At 42.5% G+C, this 12,009-nt stretch overlaps 1 protein-coding gene and 1 pseudogene across 2 annotated transcripts in view; one reads left to right on the top strand and one right to left on the bottom strand.

Annotated features, from left to right (window-relative positions):
- LOC101723871 (phospholipase A1 member A pseudogene) overlaps positions 1–7,646 on the top strand; it is a 48,126-nt pseudogene extending 40,480 nt beyond the window's left edge.
- The window catches only part of LOC110344323 (high mobility group nucleosome-binding domain-containing protein 3-like), a 638,706-nt gene that overhangs the window by 543,959 nt on the left and 82,738 nt on the right, over positions 1–12,009 (bottom strand). The gene's annotated exons all lie outside the window — the stretch shown is intronic.

Raw genomic sequence — 12,009 nt, 5'->3', positions numbered from 1 at the left:
GATTCTGGATAAGGAATAAGTAGAAATTCTTTGTACTATTTTTACAATTGAACTTAATTCAAAAAGAAAAGCTAAAAAGAAAGTTTTAAGTAAATTAAAGGACATCAATTTAGTAATTATAAAGATAGGGAGTAGAGCCTCTTATTCTGCATAGCTCCTCCTCTCCAGTCTCAGAGAAAAAGAATTCTGGTGACTGTTGAGAAATAAATAACTATCCAAAATATATGGTTCTGGTCACATAAATAATGAAGTATATGTCACAGATTTTTCCTTCCCTATAAATTATGCAAAATCTGCAAATTTTTCAAGGTAGACAGCCCAAGGTCTGGAGCTGCAAGAGTTGGTCTGGGGTAAAGCCAAATGCTCTGTTTTTTTCCCACTGAGCAAAATAAAGCCAACACCACCCCAGGGAAGTAAGGAGACAGGTTGAATTTCTGTTAGCTCCATCTCGTCCTTTATGAAGGGATTCAGACTGATGCCTGTGTTAAGAAGTGTGAAAGAACAGTGTAAAGTAAACATGGCTGTGCTGCCCTGGGGTTCACCACAGTTACTGTGCTGCAATTGCCTGGTCAGAGGGAACATCACACTAAGCAACCAGCCACACTCTGGGAAGCTCCATTTGAAGTCTCTGGCCTCAGTCACCATCCCTCTCTCTAGACTTTGCTCATCCTGCCAGGCAGGGCTTGGGATGAGTAAGAGTCCTCTGCAAGGGACCAGACAATCCCACAGTCACCCCCATAGTCACCCCCATAGGCACTCTATTCAGAACTTTGAGCCACCAGCTCCCTGCAGTCTCCCAAACCCACTTTCACTTACTCATCAGCATGCTCCCTGCTGTCCAGCTGCTTTATCAGAAGGCATGATTTACATTTTACATCAACAACCTGGTGTCACATGTAGCAAAGTCAAAGGCTCAAGATGGGTGGGTGTCTGAGTCTGCCACAAGAGGTGGCTGGGGCCCCTTCTGGTGCCCCATTCCATCCCAACCTCAGCCAAAGAGAGATTTCATTTGCTCCCCACCCACTGTACTCATACCAGCTGCCCCCTAGGTATTTTTCGTTCTCACAAAAAAAAAAAAAAAAAAAAAAAAAAATTCACCTTCTGCCCTTGAGGAGGAACAGAAGCCCTCAGTTCCTATGGGCCCCACTCTCCTGGCTCACAGTGCAGAGGCCAGGCATTTGTTAATGCCTGCCAATCAAGTAACTTTTTGACCTGGCCCTTCATCTCCTACCTCCTTGCTTCTGCCCTGAGCCTGGCTTCTGAGGGCAAATGGAGAACTACAAGGCTGCTGTCCATCCCCCAAGGGTGCTGTTCTCCCTCCCTAAGTGCAGCTAAGTCCAGCAGTGTTTCTTGAGCCTCTTCTGTCTGTCACATAGTCATAGTTCTGTCAAAAGGTTTCTGAAAAAGGCTTCCAAGTCAGACAAATCAAAGCACAAGTACTGGCCCTAGACCTTGCTGGCTGTAAATCCTTAGATTAGGCTTTACCCGCTCTGATTCCAACTGTCTCATCTGTAGAGAAAAATCGTATATCCAGGGTACAACACATGGTAGATATTCAATAAATGCTTAGTTCCAACTTCTTTAATAGAATAATTATTTGTTTGCTGAGCATGGCATTGTCTCATGTAGGCACTTGATATCAACATCGTCTCACTTAATCTGTCAACCTGTGAGGTAGCCATCCTCATTGCCTTGTATGTGAGGAATCCAAGACTCAGAGGGCTCAAGGAATTTGCTCAAGGTCATAGAGCCAGAAAGTAGAAAAGCCAGGTCTCAAACCTTTGGATCCCGAACACTAGACTTTCTAGTATCCGTGGCATGGCCTCCTTCCTGCTTTGTCACACCTCAGGACTCGGCTGATATTGACAAATGAGACAACTGAGAGTCACCAGATACTGGACAGAAGCAGGTGACAGAAGCCCAGGCCAGGTCCCATAGAAGCAAACACAGTGGAAAGAAGAAAAGAGCACCACTGCTCCAATCACCCACAGACTGGTAGAACAACCAGTGTTTGGAGAGGAGGGGAAGGCTAGAATCCACTGGCTAGCTGAGCACAACTGGGGAGCCTGGGGCAGGTGACACTCAGCCCTGCAGGTGGTCCATGTTGGTCAGACCTCCTTCCTTTCCAAGGTGTGATTTCCAAAGCCACAGCATCATCTGGAAGCTAGTTACAAATGCAGAGTCTCGGGCCCTTCTGTGCCAGAATTGGGTGTGCACTGTTAACATCAGGGGGTTCTTGGACCCATTAGAGTTAGAGAAGCAATAGGTCAGAGGGAGCTAGTCCCCAGCTAGGTGTTTGGGAGGGCATCAAGCAGTGGTTCTCAACCTTGGCAGGATCCTGAATCACCTGGGAAGCTTTGAAAGTCCCAGGGCTCAGGCCTGAGCCTGGATCACTCCAATCAAAATCTGTGGGAGTAGTGCTACCTACTCTTTTTGCTTTTCATGTCACATTTCCTTGGTGGGTTTAAAACCAAAGGAAGAGGGCCTCATTTCTTTTTTTTTTTTTTTGTACCGGAGATCGAACTCGGAACCTTGCACCTGTGAGGCAGGTGGCGGAACCACTGAATTAAATCCCTGGCCCCTAAGGCCTCATTTCTTTTAGCTTTGTCATTTACTTTAACCCTACTTAGTGCCTAGTGAGGCTCCTACCTACAGCGCCTCTTCTCATTTCTCCCCATGACACCCCATGGAATGTGACACACTGAAGGAGGAGGAGGGAAAGCTAGAGGATGGATCTCACAGGCTTTACAGGCTTATGAGCCAGTCACTTTCAGCCACAAAGTCTTGTCCAGGATACGCAGATGTTTGGCCTGGACACTCTTCCTTTTGGCCAAACGAGAACAGACAATTGCAAACTGAGACAAGAATGTCTGCTGGAAAGAACAGACACAGAAACCACCTACATGCATGCTTTAACCCTAGCTATCCCTCTAACTTACCTTATGCTATTAGATGAATTGCTCAACCAACCACTCTTTTTAAATCCCCATCTCTCCTCCTGGTGCCGTGCTACAAATCTCTATCGACCACTGGGATTTTATTGGAAAGTTATAAATAGTCCATGCAAAGTCAACTAATAGAGAATGCCTTCAATGTATAGATATTTGGTCACTTTGGGGGGGGTACTGGGGATTAAACTCAGGACCTTTCGCTTGCAAGGCAGGTGGCAGAACCACTGAGTTAAATCCCCGGCCATATTTGGTCACATTTAAAACACTTGATAGCTGGAAAGCAAAGAAAATATCACCCTTTTATAAATTTTTTAACTGAGACTTGGGTTCATATTTAAATTTCCTGAAGTCTTGAAGTTTTATGTGAAAGGTATGTCAAGAATAAAATCCAAGCCAGACAAGGATGCACATGCCTATGATCTTAGAACTCTGGATGGCTGAGGCAGAAGGGTTACAAATTCAAGCCCACCCTGGGCAACTGAGCAACCTAGGGAGATACTGTCTCAAAATTTTTAAAAAATAGGAAAAGAGCTGGGGATGAAAAAGAATAAAATACAGGATTTCTCTTAGACTAGTGTCTCCCTACGTTGCTAATTTCTTCTGAATTCCACCAAATTTATCTATGAGAAACATATTTTCACTTCTACCTTGAGAGGAAAAAGTAATGGTGGCAGGATCCCCTGGAATTGGTCCTGCTTTAGAATTGAAGGGGGGCTCCAGCTCAGTGATGCCCTGGAGCTGCTGGGAGAGAAGCTTCTGGCTGTGGGGGGTCCTTCTGTGGCTCAGCACTTGAAGTTCAGGGGATGCACCTGCTACCCCACAGCCAAAATGCACTGACTTCCAGAATGCCAGCCTCCTCCGAGGCACCAACCTGAAAGTCCAGTTTCTTCTCTTTGTCCCTTCAGATCCTGGATGTGGGCAGCTACTGGAAGAAAGCAGTGACATCCAAAAGACTGGACTTAGGGCCGGGGATTTAGCCCAGTGGTTCCACCACCTGGCTCACAAGCTCAAGGACCCGAGTTTGATCCACGGTACCAAAAAAAAAAAAAACAAGACTGGATTCAGTGCCACTCTAGGAATCAAGCTAATTATTCATGGATTCAGGGCTTTAGGAACAAAGCCTTCCTGGATCAATGCATTCATTAGAGCCCTTCTGCGATGCTAACATCATTGCTGTGGATTAGGTTTATGGATCTACGGCTGTCTACTATTCAGCCATGAAGAACGTGGTTAAACTGAGCCTAGAGATCTCCCATTTCCTCAGGAAACTCCTGGATCTGGGTGGGTTGGAGTCTTCAATCCACATCATTGGTGCTAGCCTAGGAGCCCACATTGAGGGCATGGTGGTACACTTCTTCAAAGGCCAGCTGGGACAGATCACAGGCCTGGACCCCACAGGACCAGAGTACACCAGGGTCAGCCTGGAGGAGCACCTGGATGCTGGAGATGCCCTCTTCATGGAAGCCATCCACACAGACACTGACAATTTGGGTATTCAGATTCTGGTGGGACACATGGACTACTTGGTCAATGGAGGCCAAGACCAGCCGGGCTGTCTCCTGTTCATTCATGCAGGTTATAGGTATCTGATCTGTGATCACATGAGGGCTGTCCACCTCTACATCAGCACGCTGGAGAACTCCTGTCCCTTGATGGCCTTTCCCTGTGCCAACTACAAGGCCTTCCTGGCTGGGCACTGCCTGGATTGCTTTAACCCTTTTTTGCTTTCCTGTGCAAGGATAGGGCTGGTGGCACAAGGTGGTGTCAAGATAGAGCTGCTTCCCAAGGAAGTAAGAGTCTACCTACAGACTACACCCAAGGCCCTATACCGTGTGCATCACAGCCTCGTGGAGTTTTACCTGTAGGAGGCAAGAAAAAAGGACACCAGCATTGAGATCAGCTTTGTTAGCACCAATGTCACCTCCTTGGTCAAGATCACCATAGCTAGACAACTCCAGAGGAAAGGAATCAGAATCTTAGCCCACCCCAACCCTCCATGCCAGATAAACCAAGCGGTATTCAAGCTTCAGGCTTCCAGTCGAGTTTGGAAAAAATACAGGACTACCATTGTCAGGAAGTTCTGTACAGCTTTTCTGCCTGTCAACAACAGGAAAAAGACAGTCTGCTTACCTGAGCCAGTGAACTTACAAGAGTGGGTCTGTTTTTCACGACTGGAAAATATCCTGTGTAAAACATAAGCCTGGGCAGGACACATCTCCCTGGAACTTTTTTGAGGGGTGTGTGTGTGTGTGTGTGTGTGTGTGTGTGTGTATACAACCTGTGTTAGACCATTATTACTAAGGAAGAAGTTCAAATTCTTGGTTGTTTTTCTCATAATTAGCTCCATGGAAGGGAAATATGATTAATTTGATAGAACTTGATCTCCATTGCCAATCTGAAAAGCTTTACATAGATACTATTTTCACTTCCCTATTCCGATGTAACTGCAATTGTCTCATTCCTTGGACATCTGTACTTAGGATTCAGTGGAAATATATAGAGAGAAAAATGGCTTTAAAAAAATCATGGACTATCTGAATCATTTAATTATTTTATTGGGATGGAATTCTGTTACATTGAAAAATGATTAATAGTCTATGGGATTGGAGAAAACAGCAGATATTGAATTTTCTGTGTCAAAATAGCACCTGAAAAAAATGCTTGGAACAAGAGAGGAGACAGAGGGAGGGGAGGAAGACGGCACCATTCATCATCCCTTACATCCCTCCTCTGGATAGCTGGAAGTTTTGGAGGATCTCAGAGATGTTTTGGGATTATCTTTGGGTCAGTATTCCCCAAACTTTGATCTGCATAAATAACCTTGCATTGGCCACAGCCTGGGGGAAGCATAACAAAATGAAAATCTACATGGTGAGCTCAAATGGAGAATTTGAGAATTGGACAAAAAAATTCCTTTTATGACAATCTTCCATGGGGAAATGCAAGGAATAGTGCCATTTCCTGGGACAAGTGGCAGTAGGGGGCTGCTGTTCCCTGGGCCTGACACAAGAGGGGAGGGAGCAACCCAGGCTGGGGACAGAGGGGACTGTGGACCTCTAGCTGGGTTCACAGCCAACCCTGTGGTCCTGCAGGGAGGGAGCCAGGGGTGCAGATGCTCAGACCCCACTCTTCTCCCTCCTTCATTCTCCTGCTTGTGCTCCCTGGTTGGGTGATCCCAACCAGAAGCCGGAGAACAGGAAGCCCCTCAGTGTGACCCCAACAGACCCAGGGCATTCAGCAGGACAGAGAAGGCTGGAGAATGGGTGGTGCGAGCAGAGAATGTTTGGAGGTAACAGAGGTTTGACATATGCCTTCACTACTTTCTCCCCTGGATTTTTCTCTTCTTTAACTTTATTTTTAAACTTAAATATATGCGCTTTTAAAAAGAAACTGCTGCCTCATTGATCACTCTCCTGCAACAAAGGCAGAAAGAATGATGTAAGCAACAGGCTGCAATCACTCCACCTGGTCTAACCACCAGGGCACTGGCAGCCAGAGCCTGGGGCTTTCCGGGCTGTGACAATGCTGGCAGAAGTCGGAAGAAGGGGGCACTCTGAGGATGCCCCCCACAATCATCTATTGTGCCACAATTAGTGTGAAAAAGTCACATCTGGAGAGGCCACATGTTTCCCACTACATAAGTTTGCAATTTCCTTACTTTTACATTCTCTCTTTCCCCCATGAGAGCATCCCTGGAGGAGTCTGACACATACTTCTTCCTCAGTTTTCTTTGCTGCCTGTTGCACTTCTGTGATCAAAATGGTGTTATATGATGCTGATTCTAACTGAGGTTAAACTGACCTGACCTGCTTTTCACTGTTCTTGTACTTTTGCTTTTGGGCACCACCCTGTGTTTCTTCACTAATAATATCTCCTTGTTTTCAAGCACAAAAAAAAAAAAAAAAAAAAAAGAATTGAAGCGAGATTAGTTTCCAAACAAAGCCACTGCTATTGAGAACACTTGCCAAATGTGGCATTCCTACTAAAGAGTCCTCTGATTAGAGGGAGCGGGAACACCCTCAGAAATGTAATGGAAGTCAGCTGGAGATGCAGGTGTGTTGCTTGCAGATTCCTCAGCAGTTCATGAGAACCTCCAAGACCCCACAATACAGTGGGAAGGCTGGTGCTTCATTCCACTAAGTAACTCCACAGGCCAGAGGAAGGATTGCAGCCAGGAACACTGACTCTCCCTCAGGACTAGACATAACAGGCTTTATTCCAAAAGCCACAAGAGATAGGCACCCTCAGGGACCTGCCAACTCACAATGAGCCTTTCCCCAAGAATTGGCCCCACTCCTTACATGCAGCCAGCAATCATCCTGCACCCCAAACACACACACACACACACACACGCACGCACGCACGCACGCACGCACACACGTCACTGTTGGCTATACTAGGGTTGGTCACCTGACCCAAGCCAGGCTCATCAAATTCTCCCCCTGGAGTTTGCAATCAGGACTTCAAGGCATCCAGTCAATCTGAACTGGGTTCCTTGAACACAGAAGAGGAAACCTCAGAAGCTATGAGGCTTCCATTTTTTTCATGCACATAGAAAAGGAGACAATCACGTGCACATCCTGATTGGGCCTTTCGGTTTACAATTAATCCTCTTTTTAGAGCGAAGCAGAGGAAAAGAATGAACTAGGGGTCTGTGTTCCTAACAGCTTCAGAGTTCCCAGTTACAATTCTTAAAAGGCCCAGCTGTCCTTGGGTCTGTAAGATACTCCCATCTCCCAGCAGTCATCCCTCAGTTTCCATGGGGGCTGTTTCCAGGATCCCCCAGGATACCAAAATCCCCCAGGATACCAAAATCCACACATATTCAAGCCCCTTATATAAAATGATTCAGAGCATTTGTGTATAACCTACACATATCCTCCTTTATACTTTAAATCATCCCTAGATTACTTATAATACCATTTACAATGTAAATGCTAGGTAAATAGTTATTATTGCTTAGGGAATAATGATAAGAAAAATGTTAAAGTTCCATATCGGTGAAATATTTTTTTTCAGTTCACAGTTGGTTGAATTCCCAGATGCAGAACCCACAGATATGGACAGCCAAATGCATATCATCTTCTCCTTCTTCTCCTTCTTCTTCTTCCTCTTCTTCTTCTTCTCCTTCTTCCTCTTCTTCTTCTTCTTCTTTCTTCTTCTCCTTCTCCTCCTCCTCCTCTTCCTCCTCCTCCTCCTCCTTCTCCTTCTCCTTCTTCTTGTGCTAGTTTCAGCTGGTTTCTGTCATTAGCAACCCAGTCCAAACAAACCTTGAATAAGACTCTAGGTAAGAGAAATTACCTACCTTTTGATGGCTGTTTGACATGGCTACATGCCACCAATAGAGACATGCCCCACCTGCCCCAAAAGCCCATGCAATGAGATTTAGAAAAGTATCTGAAGACCATTTGGGAGCCAGTGGACACTTCATGAAGTGGCTTAAGGCTAACAGAATATGACAAATACAATTACTGAACTAATTCCTATACCTAGTATTTAAAAGAAAAATAAAATTAGATCTACTTGGCTCTCTACTATGGGTGCTATTCTTTGGACAGGCCAGAGAGTTGTTCTCTCTCCTCCAATTTTTCTACATCTATTCATAGAATGCAATTACTGGGAAACCATAGAGCAGGAAGGGGAAGAAGACTAACAATGACACATATTTTGGAAGGTATTTTTTCACACATTATGCTTTATAGGCGAGACAAAGAAATTTTTAAATCTTTTCACATACTCCTTATGTTCTGAATGTTCACAAATAAGCAGAAGAAGCAGGGGGAGATTCAGCAGGGGTATAGAAGTGAATGCCCATCAGTTCTGAGGGTGCTTAGGAGCTGTGCACCTCAACTGGTCCTCCAGTCACAGACCTACATATGGGGTAATAAGCAAAGCCAAGAAACCCATACAAGCCAAATTCTCTGCTAGCAAACACCAAGTCTCTACAGAGTTCTACTTACTTATAAGTAAAGTATGAGAGTGACACTGTGGGGCCTGCAGATGGATGGTATCACCCTGAAGACTCAAAAAAAGCACAGCTCAAAAGATGATTTACTATAGAAATCAGAAGAAATTTTTTAAAAATCAGCATCTTTAATATGAAAAGCCTAATATGTCCCCATGACACTGAAATTCAAAATCATACAAAAAATAAACTGAGATATACTGATTATCAGTCAGGACAACCTCCAAAGACTGACACCTGAGATGACGTTTCAGGTTCTCATGAAAACATGGCCGGGGAAGAACTCCCTTGTTTATGCTAGGCCTAATTGTGATTCTTAAAAAAAAAACAAGACTGCACTTTTAAACACCAAGATACATCAGTCACATAAGCAAGTATAGTCTTTAAAACTTTTTCCTCTAAAATAATATTAAACAATATTCAGATATTATACACTTAGGTTTCAGCTCTTTACTTGTGAGAGTTCTTTTTTGTAAATGCCCAAGCAAATTACATCACCCACTGAGGATAAATCCTGCTCTTTAACTTATTTTTATTTATTTTTTGGTAGAAATGTTAGAAGTGTTAAAATCCAATAATATATTTGTTTAACTGATTTGACTTAATTGAATTGTCCACATTACTCTCTTTTTTAAGTAGCAACAGGAAATATGTAAGAAAGCAAACTCCAGAGCAGTTCTCATAAAAAAAACTTACAAGAATTTTGTGAAAATCTTTCATAAAAGGTTATGGGGATTTCAAAATATGTATTACTAGAGTAACTTTAGCTTCTTTACATTACATCCACATTTGTATATTGGCTGAAATACAATAAAAGTTTATCACTTACAAAACATCTGTCACTTAGAATAATGCCCAACAAAAATGTTCGAATTTGGCAAAAGCAGCCTTCCATCTTTCAGCACCCAGGCTAAAAAAGGTTCTGCCATCTTCATCATGAGGCCTCCAAGGCTGTTGTTGTCTTTCCCTAGCATTCAGCTGAAATGGGGGGAGAATAGCATGGATGGGAACCTCACTGAAAGCTCTTGTGGAGAAGAACTATAAGCTATCAACTCTATTCACATTCTAATGATTAGAATTCAGTCACATGATGAATATTAAGGGGCTCTAGACCTTTAAAGAACAATTTGACCAATGGTCTCCAAGAACAGATATCAAGCACAGCTTGCTCTCTATCTAGGCACCTCCATATGGTTTTCCACAATGGCTGCACTAATTAATATTTCAGTATTTTACATAAGTCCCTTTTTCTCCACATCTCTGCCAGCACTTATTTTTCACTGTTTTTTGTTTTTTTTTTTCCAGAACCAGGGATCAAACTCAGGACCTTGTGTTTGCCAGGTAGGTGCAGCACCACTGAGCTACATGCCCGCCCTTGCATTTTTGGTAACAGTCATTCTAACAGTGTAAGGTGTATCTCACTGTAGTTTTAATTTGCATTTATCTGACGATTAGCAATCCTGAGTTTTTTTCATGTATCTATTGGACATTTGTATATAAGAAAATTTATTAAACAATAATTAAAAGGCATATATGGACAGGAGTAAAAAGGTGGAATGGACATGGCAGAAAATCAAAGAAATATTATGGACGGAAAACTTGGGAAACACTTTCAGAATGCAGAAAAAGAAAATAATTAAAACTATCTCATTTTGGGTTCTACAGCATCTTATTTTTTTCATGTTAACACTTCTGAAAATAAGTACAGTTGTACAGTCAGTGATATCTTATAATCACTGAGAACTAAGCAGCTGTCATGGTAAGGTTGTCAAAGCCTGAGCACAGGTGAACTTGGTTTCGGCTGTTCATGTTGTAAACACTTTAATTGAGTTATGTACATTGTTGTGATTACATGTGAATTTGCCATTTTAAATGTCTTTTAAAAGATTACACTCTGGTTTGGCTTTGAAACAAGAAGTTATTGTGTATGCAGAAAGGCATAGAATTAGAGCAGCAGGATGTAATTTCTTATTACTGAAGCAAAAATCTTCAATTCCTTTTCCTAAAGACAAAACCAAGTGCTTTACAGGACCCAGAAGAGGACCATACCCTTTATCCACAAGTAGAAGCTGTGCTATGTTTTATAATGGAGATGTATATCAAAAAAATCATCGAGGCTGGAGATTTAGCTCAGTGGTTCCACCGCCTGCCTTGCAAGCACAAGAACCTGAGTTCGATCCCCAGTACCAAAAAAAAAAAAATCATCTACTATATGACAAAGTAACTGAAGACAGAATTGCCAAGTCCCTCAAAATAAATGAAACCTATCAAAATAAGAGATACAAAAAAATGGAAACAAAGTCTATGTAAATAGGGAAGGGTGATGGGGGTGAAGGGCGCATAGGTAATGGGGAAAAAAATAAGAACTAAGATACATTATGTTCAGGTACAAACACCCAATGATAAATGTAAATGTATTGTATACCTAAAATGTATGAATTAATATATAAATAAATAAATAAATAAATAAATAAAAATAAGAGATACACTGGTGAGATAGACTTACTAATTTCAAGGGACTATAATTCTGCCACCGTTTAATTGGTGGCATTTTTTTCTTCCTTACTTGTACATAAAATAGTGCTGTTTACAATGAATACTGGCTTAGATTCAATAAAATTCAGTAAGTATAAAACATGATGATAGCTATGGAAGATCAAGAGTAGAGATTCAGCCTAATAATTATGTTTCTGAAGAATAATTCAGAACAACCAAAAGAAAAGCAATAACTGAAGATATAATAAATGAAAACTTTCCAAACAGAAGTGAGAGAGGGACTCTGAGAAGAATAAAGCAGTTTCACCAGTTACCAGTAAAAGTAACCAATATGGTGGCATACTATGATCCAGCTACTCAGGAAACTGAGGCAGGAGACTCAGTTGAGCCAAACAGTTACAGACCAGCCTGGGCAACATTTTCTTCTAAAAATTAGAAGAGAAGAGGAAAGAAAAGAAACCAAGGAAGACTAATACCCAGAAATATCCTGACAAGTTTCCAAATTATAAACAACAACAAAAACTGAGTTCCATGCATAATCAGACCATAAAAGGGGGATGGGGGGAGAAAATCTACAAAGGAAAAAAATCATGCTAG

Source organism: Heterocephalus glaber, unplaced genomic scaffold, assembly GCF_053883595.1.
Source record: "Heterocephalus glaber isolate CG9 unplaced genomic scaffold, H.glaber_assembly_v1.0 deba00001429, whole genome shotgun sequence".
Classification (NCBI taxonomy): domain Eukaryota; kingdom Metazoa; phylum Chordata; class Mammalia; order Rodentia; family Bathyergidae; genus Heterocephalus; species Heterocephalus glaber.
The sequence above is the reverse complement of the archived record's forward strand: the minus strand, read 5'-3'. Positions and strand labels throughout refer to the sequence as shown.